We start from the raw sequence: 9,928 nt of genomic DNA, 5'->3' as shown, positions 1-9,928 counted from the left end.
CTCTTAGTGTCAGTTTAAAACTGAACTTGCTGGCGGCAAGTTTTCCGCCCCTGCGGCTTCTGGTCCCCTTCTCTCTCTCTCTCTCTCTCTCTCTCCTCTGTCTACTTTCTACTTTCTCTCTCCCTTTCTCCTTTCTCTCCTCTCTTCTCTCCTTTATCTACTTTCTACTTTCTCTCTTTCTCTTCTGTCTCCTTTCTCTCCTCTCTTTCTCTTTCCTCTCTCCTCTGTCTACTTTCTCTCTCCTGTCTCCTTTCTCTCCTCTCTTCTCTCCTTTATCTACTTTCTCTCTCCCTTTCTCTTTTCTCTCCTCTCTTTCTCTCCTCTATCTACTTTCTCTCTCCCTTTCTCTTCCCTCTATCTACTTTCTCTCTCCCTTTCTCTTCCCTCTCTCTGTAGTAAAGCCAATTTTGGAAAGTCTCAAATTTAAAATTTGGCCCTCTTTAAAGCAGGTTTTAGCAGGGCCTCTGCAGCCAGGTCCTGCAAGGACCAGACAACTGGATTTTAGGGTTTATTCTTAGTCCCAGTCAGAGGAACAGGGGGTAGGGGCCAAGGTAAGGCGGTGGTCTTTTTTCCCCCGCAAACCACAACTGGCGAGAATAAGCACTATGGAGGTTTAGTGCTGCCCGGGCACAATCCTCCCCCTTATACATTTTTAATGGCCAGTTGCTTCGGAAAGGTTGGGAAATGACAAACAGGTGGACTAAGAGGTCTACCGGATGTGTGTTTTGGACCCGCCACACCCGGTAGAGTGTGCAGAAGTGCTGCCAGTCAGTTTTTACTGGGGCGGTGACATCCTACCTCCCAACATCCAGGATAGTGCCAATATGCCTTTCTATGATGCACCGTTGGGCACTGCCCATAACATTGGACACTTTTCTGGCAGAATAAGCAGTTACCTATTTTCCATCCCAGCCTGAGAAAGAGCACCCGTAAACTCTGTTCTAGGGTTTTGTTCCACACAAGCTCCAAAGAAGCTACCTCCCAGGTGTCGAGGGCACAACGGCCTCCCCGACATGGAATCTGACCCAGCACGGGCAAAAGTACTCTTTTCCCGGTGGAGGTGGCTGGGAGAATTTACAGGCCACAATGACCAAAACAAGGAAGAGATTAAAGACAACTAGAGTTAAGACTATCTGCCACATGGCAAAGGAAGAAAGAGTGAGGCCTCAGTGATAGAAGAAGAAGAAGAGGAAAAAGAGAAAAGAGTAATTTTTTGCTGGGGTGTAATCAATAAAATTTCCCTGCATCCAGTGGTTCGTCAACCACTGTAAGATATCTCCCACCTCAAGGGAAGATGGCCTGAACCAGTGTATGTCTGCTAGCAGGAGCCTAATAAAACTGACAAATTTACAGACGAGACAGGACCACATACAAGAGTGACAGACAAAGGGTGGGTGCCCCCCAGATGGGAGACCACTCAGATGCCTGCCCGGCCACTTTCTCGGAAGAATTTTCAGGGGCGTCTTGGCTAAGGTGTACCCGTATAATCCCCGGGCCTGGTCACCTCAGGATGGAAGTCCAAGTAGGACAGCTCTGAGGTGAATCACCGTTATGCCCTACGACGCCCCAGTGGAACCGCGGGTGAAGACCCACACAAGCCCCGTAGCCTTTCAGCCGTGGGACTACATATATACACACTCACTCTCTCACTCACACGGAGGTTACGGAAAACAACCGAACACTGCCACCCACTATGCCAGCTACCAAGGGCGAACGCTGGTACCCTCTGCACCAGCTACCGGAAACGAACACTGGTACCCTCTGCACCAGTTACCAGAAGGCTGCCACCCACTATGACAGCCACCAGAAGCGAACGCTGGTACCCCCTGCACCAGCTACCAGAAGCCTCAAGCAACGTCTCGGTGAGACTTGCCAGGTCGGAGTTGAAATGACTCGTCAGCCCCCCGACACAGGCCCAGACCAGTACCTCCGGAGGTTTTTCCTTTTAGGACCCTGAGGAATTTCGGGTGAATGTCGGCCGAGAGGTCGCTTATCCTCCACGGTGGCTCTCCGGGGCCCTGCGAAAGAACAGGGGGCGCCTCCCCAGAGGCCCCCAAGGTGGGAGCGGCCGCCCGGGCGAGATTCTGAGATGTCTTTTGTCTGGTGATAACAAAAAGAGAATATCTCGGTGGGACCTCCAAATGTTGTATTTGACCGAGTGTAGAAAGTTATCACAAGACAAAAGTATGCCGGATTGCAGGGCCATTTTATTATGCCGGCGACCACAGAGGACTCACGTCTCTCCAACCTGTGGTGACAACAGGAGGGTGCCACGATTTTTTATACCCGAAAAACCACCTTGGGAGTGGGGGTGAGGGGCGGGGATGGGGATGAAAAGGCTTCAGACATTCCGAGGGCTAGTGGATTCTGTAAATTACCTCCTGGGCAGAGATGAGGGTGGGGGTCTCCGGACATTCCAAGGGCTAGGGGACTTTTGTCATTCCGTTTGTTACTTAAGTGGTTTACAGAAGTCAAGATAAACATTTGTTTATACATTATCTGGTTAAGGTGGAAATCACAGACCTTAGTTACTTATTACAAGTCGCAGGAGCCAAGATGGCATGGGTTAGGACTGCTTGCCTGTCACATTAGGGCCACAGAGAGCAGTTACTGATAAGAAAAGGTAAGCAGCTTTACATAGTTTTGAAGAACAAACTAACAGATCTATTTACAGAGGCCAAGGACAGTAGTTATTGTGAGGAGAATGGGGCAGCCATTTCAACTTATCTAAAAACAGTTTTGTATTTTATAAAATAGTTTTGCTCTGGTTCTGGCTCTAGGCCAGCACAATATCACACTGTATGACACAAAAGTCATACAAATATAATATGAACAAGTATAAAAAATGTTATTGAACTCACATTCGTGAGAGAACCAGTAAGACATTAAAACCAGTTCAAAAAGCAACTGAGAAACTACTATGCATACATGTATGCACACATGTGTGCATGCATGCATGCACACACACACAGACATATTCAGTTAAGATAATTGGGTAAGATACAAAACTGGTAATGTCTTATAGGGCAATAATATTTAGTATTATCTGTTACTCTGGACAGAAAATATTTTCATTTCTACTAAACAGAATTCTATAAACTGATACCTGGAAATGTTAATGCATAGTATACAGTAAGTCTAGGCAGGTATCTTCTTCTTGTATCAATGATTTTGAAATTATAATTCCTGAATCAGCAGTTACTGGATCTGTGTCACCTGGAAATTTATCAGAAATGAATATTCTCAGGCCCCATTGCCAGATTTACAGAATCAGGAACTCTTGAGTGGGACCCAACAACCTATGATTTAAAAAGTTTTTTAGATGATTTTGAATGCACACTGAAGTATGAGACCCACTTCTTTAGATAATCATTAGGTTGCTGTCACCCCAGCATGACATTGAAGGAAGGGATACAGTACCCAACTTTTTGCCACACTTTCAAATTTTGCCTAATTTTTTCATAGCAAATAAAAATGTTAATATTTTTTTACTCTTGATTTTCCCCAGATTTTGCAAATGCCTCATAATGTTACTTCTACATTTAGGGTCTTCTGTCCCTGGCATCACAGGAACTTTTATTGGATAAGACCCAGATATTTTAAAAGAAAAATGCTAATGTTATGTTTTCATAAAATAACCTTTATGCACATAATTTTCATATAATTTATGGGGAAATTCAAGAGATGTGAGTTGTAAGCCAAATTATAATGGAGTCCAATAAGATCTGTGTTTGCCATGTTTAGGCCTTAGGAGACTGAAAAGGGATTTCATAAGGCTGTGAACACATACTTCTTCTGCATAATAAATGTTACTGTTAAGCAAATAGTTAACATTGATTCTTTTGTGGTACATCCTAACAAAATTATGATTATTTTAAGGTGTGCTGACAGGACTAATTTCTAATCTCAGTTTTTACAACTTTGTTCTGCCTTTATAAAGTCCTGCCAAACTACATTGTGAGGAGAAGGAGAACTTCTAGCAGTAACATGCCCTATTTCACACTGGTTCACATGAGTCATCTCAATAATATGTTGTTTTGAAGGTCAACAGCTGGCAGGAAGCAGCACAGAAGAAATAACATGAAGTTTTAAACTTGCATTCTACGCTGTGGTATACACACAGAAATCTTGATGCAATCAGCATTTATAAGGCTGTTTATGCTTTTTTATCTTCTGCTTCTTAAATTGGCTACTCTTTGTGACTACTTCTCTTGGTAGCCATGGGCATGATATATTTGTCCAGCAAAATGAAAGAAACAAAAGCAAATACATTTATTTTTTAAAGTCCCCCTTCAAGTTATATACATGTTTATTGTAGTAAATTCAGAAAACACAATCTAAAAGCAAAAAATGTCAACATCACTCTAAATTCTATCTGCTGGAATAACCACAATTAATATTTTTATCTTCATATGAAAAAATATATTTATGTTAATGTATATTTTTAATGTTAATGGACATATATCTTATTCAGAAAAGGGCTAACAATTTCTAAACAGAAGTACTGACATGAATTGTACAAACATCACATTAACAATTTGCATTTTTAAAATAACATGGTAAAAATGCCTATACCTAAGGATTCATTTGCACAAACACAAATTCTAAATGTACCAGTGAAAAAGCTGAGTTTTTGATCAGACCAATGCATCATTGTTTATTTTATTTAGTCTCAGCTAGCCTGAGAATTATCATTTTGTCCAGTAGATTATTTACCCATTGTATGGTAGAAAAAGATAAATGTCACCAAACAAGATGATACAGTGTTTCCTTTTATTCCTAAAATCATCTTGAAAAACAGAAGTGATTCATGAATAACAAAAATCTATAGCAGCACTGGAGACAAAGTGTCATTATCATACTTAAAATTTGAGGACTTTCTTAAAAATATACAGTAGATAGCAGAATTAGTGCTAGAAACCATAGAGGTATGCAAAGCATTGAGTCAGCAGGGCTAGAAATGGGAACTGGTTATGGGCCAAATAGTGTGCCAATTCACTGAAGAACTGTGCAACAGTTGGGCCAGTCCCAACTTGAATATTCTTTAGCCTGCAGGCTAAATCATGTTAGAAGAATTAAATAAAATAGAATTTCTGACTCCGAAAATGCAGCCTTAGCATGAACTCCTGGAGTAAGGCAAAAAGGTAAAATTTGACCCTCAGAATGGATATGAAGGCAATAACAAGGACATGCAGCTCCATGCTAAGAATTGGACTACGCTCATGCTTTTCTTATTTCACTGTTTGAGGAAAGTCAGTAGATTATCTTTTTGCTTTTTATCTACGGGCCTTTCAAAAAAAAAGCTGCCCATTTTTCTCCTGACAAGAATCATTCCTATAACTATTTCCCCACCATGCTTAATGGAGCCCTAAAGTTACAACTCTCTTTTGAGAGGTAGTTCTCTGTAGAAAAGAAGGCTTGAAAATGGCCAAGGAGCCCCATGATACCTACAGTGGTGAGGCACATCTTTCATTTATAAATGTGAATACAAAAAAATTGCCAGGCATTTTGAGGAAAACAAATAGCAAATTTTAGTGAGGGACATTAAAATAAATACAAAAATACAGAGACAAAAGAAACATATTCCTTAAATAGTGTGTAATTAATATCTTCAAATAGATTTGAAAGATTATTGCATACAAAAAAATGGAACTATCAGAAAAGGAGCACATTCTTAGAAATGAAAAACAAGACACAAGGATATTTTTGAAATAGAACTCAATTGTTCGACTGAAGATAAATGAAGTATTTGTAGATTGACTTAATGACTGGAAGATAAAGTAGAAAGAAATTAACTGTTTTAGGAACCAGGAAAAGAGGTGAAAAATTGGAGAGAAAGTAGTTAAGAAAAATATGTAATAGATTTTGTGTTCTTTTTGGCTGCTCGGCAATTTTGAACATCCTTTGTATTTTTGAAAATTTCTCACCTTATGAGTCTCACCAAGACAGAAACCAGAAATTTGTCTTCCCCATTTCTCTTGTTATTTAAAAGTAAATTTGATTAGTTAAAAAGTAACATTGAAAACTCTAGAGAAGTCCCTACTAAACTATCTTTACAAAGAAGTATAATTAATATGCTAAAGTATGAGATAATGGAGAATTATAAAATGCTCAATTAAAACCAGGCCAGACACAAAAAGAGGCAAGAGAAAGGAACAAAAAATAAGTGGAATAAATAGAAAACAATTATAAACAAGGTAGATGTTAGCCAAACTATATCAATAACCGTTTTAAATGTGAATGGTCTAAGTACACCAATTAAAAGACAGATATGTCAGGGAGGATAAAATATCAAAACCCAACTATACAGTGCCTACCAGGAAGTCATCTTAAATGTAAAGACATAGAGTAAAACTAAAATGATAAGAAAGATGAACTATGCTAACACTGATAAAAAGAAAAGAAAACAGCACTTTAGAAGGCCAAGGTGGGAGGATTCCTTGAGCCTAGGAGTACAAGACCAGCTTGGGCAACATAGGGAGACCATGTCTCTGTAAAAAATTTAAAAATCAGCCAGATATATTGGTGTGCACCTGTGGTCCCAGCTACTTGGGAAGCTGAAGTGGGAGGATCACTTAACCTCAAGAGGTTGAGGCTACAATCACCCATGATTGTGCCACTGTACTCCAAGACTGTCTAAATAAACAAAAAAGAAAGAAGATAAAAGGAAAAAGCTAAAGCAGTTATTTTAATTTAAGGGAAAAAGAGGGCTTCAGAAAAAATTATTAGGAATAAAGGCATGCATTACGCAATGGTAAAGGCATCAGTTCTCTAAAAAGACATAACAATCAGTGTGTGTGCAGCTAAGAACAGATCATCAAAGTACATTAGGCAAAAACTGATAGAACTATTAAAAGAAATAGATACATCCACTATTAGATGTGGAGAATTCATCAATTAGCAGAGGATTAGTAAAGCATAGATCAAGCAGGCTGAAAATTAGTAATAATATAATTGACCAGAATAGCACTATCAAGCAATGTGATCTAGCTGACAATTACAGGATACTCAATCCAGCAACAGCTAGATATACATTCTTCTCAAGTTCACATAGAACATTTGCCAAGGTGGACCACAATGTGGGTCACAAAACACCACCTTAAAAACTTGTAAAGAATAGAAATCATGCAAAATATGCTCTCAGACCATGATAGAATTCAACTAGATCATTAAAATAAAAATAACTGGAAAATTCCCAAATTTGGAGGTTAAACAACATGCATCTAAATAACACACGATTGGGAGGCTGAAGTCGGTGGATCACAAGGTCAGAAGATCAAGACCATCCTGGCTAATACAGTGAAACCTCATCTCTATTAAAAATACAAAAAATTAGCTGGGTGTGGTGGCATGCGCCTGTAGTCCCAGATACTCAGGAGGCTGAGGCAGGAGAATTGCTTGAATCTGGGAGGCAGAGGTTGCAGTGAGCCAAGATTGCACAACTACACTCCAACCTGGGTGACAGAACGAGACTCCATCTCAAATAAATAAATAAATAAATAGAACATGCATAACAAAGAAACCTCAATACAAATTATAACATTATTTAGAACTAAATGAAAATGAAAATTTTTCAAATTTGTGGAATGCAGAAAAAGCAGTGTTTGGAAGGGAATTTAAAATTAAGTGCCTTTATTAGAAAAGAAGAAAACCTTCTACAGCCATACCACCCTGAATGTGCCCGATCTCGTCTGATGTCAGAAGCTAAGCAGGGTTGGGCCTGGTTAGTACTTGGTATGGGAGACTGCCTGGGAATACCGGGTGCTGCAGGCCTTAAAAAAAAAAAAATTAAAAGAAAAGATATTAAAAAAGAAAAAAGAAAGAAGAAAACCTAAAATCAATATTCTAGGCTCAGGAAACTAGACAAAGGAGAGTAATTTATACCTAAAGAAATCAGAAGAAAATAAATACTAAAAATGAGAACAGAAATTAATGACATTGAAAGGAATAAAGCAATAGAAAAAAATCGGCAAAACAAAAGGCTCTTTTAAAAAAAATTGGTAAATTTGATAAACTTCTAACCAAGATAATCAAGAGAAAAGACACAAGTTACCAATATCAGACATAAAAACGGGGGCCATCACTACTGATCATCAGTATTGGGCCAATTCCCTGAAAGATACAAAGACCCAAAACTCACACAAGGAGAAACAAGTAATCTAAATGAGTGTATGTCTATTAAGAAAATTAATTATTAATCACCTTCCGAAAAAAACCACATCAGTTCTAGATGATTTCACCAGTGAATCTTACTGAACAATTAAAGAAGAAATTATATGAATTCTCTACAATTTCTTCCAGAAAATAGAACGAGAGGAACACATTCTAACTCATTGTATGAGGCCAGCATTACCCTAATACCCAAACCAAATAAAAATATTATAAGAAATCTTAAAATAAAAAAAACTACAGATTAGAATCTCTCAGTACAAAAATGACAAATTCTCAAAAATAAATCAGCAAATTGAAAAAAAATCTATGAGAATAATTATAAAACACAACCAAGTAGAATTTATCCAAGTTCTGCCCACTGATTCAACATTCAAAAACTGATTAAGATAATCAGCCATCAGTAAGCTAAAAAAGAAAAAATTCTTGATCATGCCAATTGAGGCAGAAAAATCACTTGACAAAATTTATTGCCTATTCATGATAAAGTCTGTCAGCAAAGTAGGAACAGAGGGGGAACTTCCTATATTTAATAAAGAATATCTACAAAAATCTACAGCTAACATCATACTTAATGGTGAGAAACTGGATGCTTTCCCACAAAGATTCAGAACAGGAAAGAATGTTTCCTTTCACCAGTCCAATTCAATGTATTCATACTGTAAGTCCTAGTTAGTGAAATAAGACAAGAAAAAGAGGGCTTCAAAGTGGCTTACTGAAGGCATCTGGTACTTGCCTCCTCCACAAAGAAGAGCAAAAATAGTGAGTAGATAATCACGCTTTGAGTAGATCATCTACAGAGAAGTGACAGGAAACATCTAACACAAGAAAAGAAAGGGAAGTGAGGCAGTCTGTTTGGCCAGCATCATCTGGGAGCCTGGAGAGGCTCCCTAACACACGGCAAGAGTAACTGAGGGACTCTTAATGGCCCACATTTCCATCACGGACTCCTACAATCCTAGTAGGGCCTTTTAAGGGGAACCCCTAGACCCTCAAGTGCCCCAAGACTAATAGGGAACTGCCTGGAGACTGTGCAAAGGTATTTCTCCAGAGAGGGAGTTAATTCAGGGTTTCACAAGGTGCCATGTTGAGAGCCAAATCCCCACCAGACTGTATCCTGTCTAGGGGCCCAATAGTCCCTATATGTCCACATCCTTGGAGCTCCACTTACATTCATCACCCACAGTCACTGACATTAGGGCAAAAGTGCAAATTATTGGCAATGACCCCACTTCCCCAAGTGGCAAAGGTGCCATGCATTTTCATGTACTTTGAGGACAAACTATACCAAAACACACAGACAGCCACCATATATGCATTCTGAAGGGCACACTCTCCAGCTAATTGCATATGGTTGCTGCCACTGAAAGCAACCCCACCCTCCCTAATAGTAGAGCTGTAGCACAACCACTGCCAATCCACCTGAACATTCTGCTTAGAGTCTAGGAATCACCCTACCCCTGCCTACTATAACCAGAACCTACATGCACCACCAGAGGGCCTAACAGCAAATCCACCCCACCCAGTTTTAACCCTTCAGTACCCACCCATATCATCCAAAGACCTGGGAACTGCCCAGCCCAGCACACCACTGTTGGCACCTGAGCATTTATCCCAGGAGCCTGAGGTCAGGTACACTCAACCTGCCATTATCACTGTTGAGATTCACTCAGGGTGGTTGGCAAAATATTAAGGGAAATACTAGGGAAAGTTGTAAGATTATAGTCTCAAACTTTTTGGAGGGCTGAAAGGTTTTTAT

General features: G+C 39.5%; 1 pseudogene; it reads left to right on the top strand.

Annotated features, from left to right (window-relative positions):
• Positions 1-7,653: 7,653 nt before the first annotated feature.
• On the top strand, positions 7,654-7,773 carry LOC119470676 (annotated as a pseudogene).
• The last annotated feature ends 2,155 nt before the right edge of the window (positions 7,774-9,928 follow it).

The sequence above is a fragment of the Cebus imitator genome, unplaced genomic scaffold (genome assembly GCF_001604975.1).
Source record: "Cebus imitator isolate Cc_AM_T3 unplaced genomic scaffold, Cebus_imitator-1.0 Scaffold37, whole genome shotgun sequence".
Classification (NCBI taxonomy): Eukaryota; Metazoa; Chordata; class Mammalia; order Primates; family Cebidae; genus Cebus; species Cebus imitator.
Note: the sequence above shows the minus strand (reverse complement) of the source record. Positions and strands in the feature narration are given on the sequence as shown.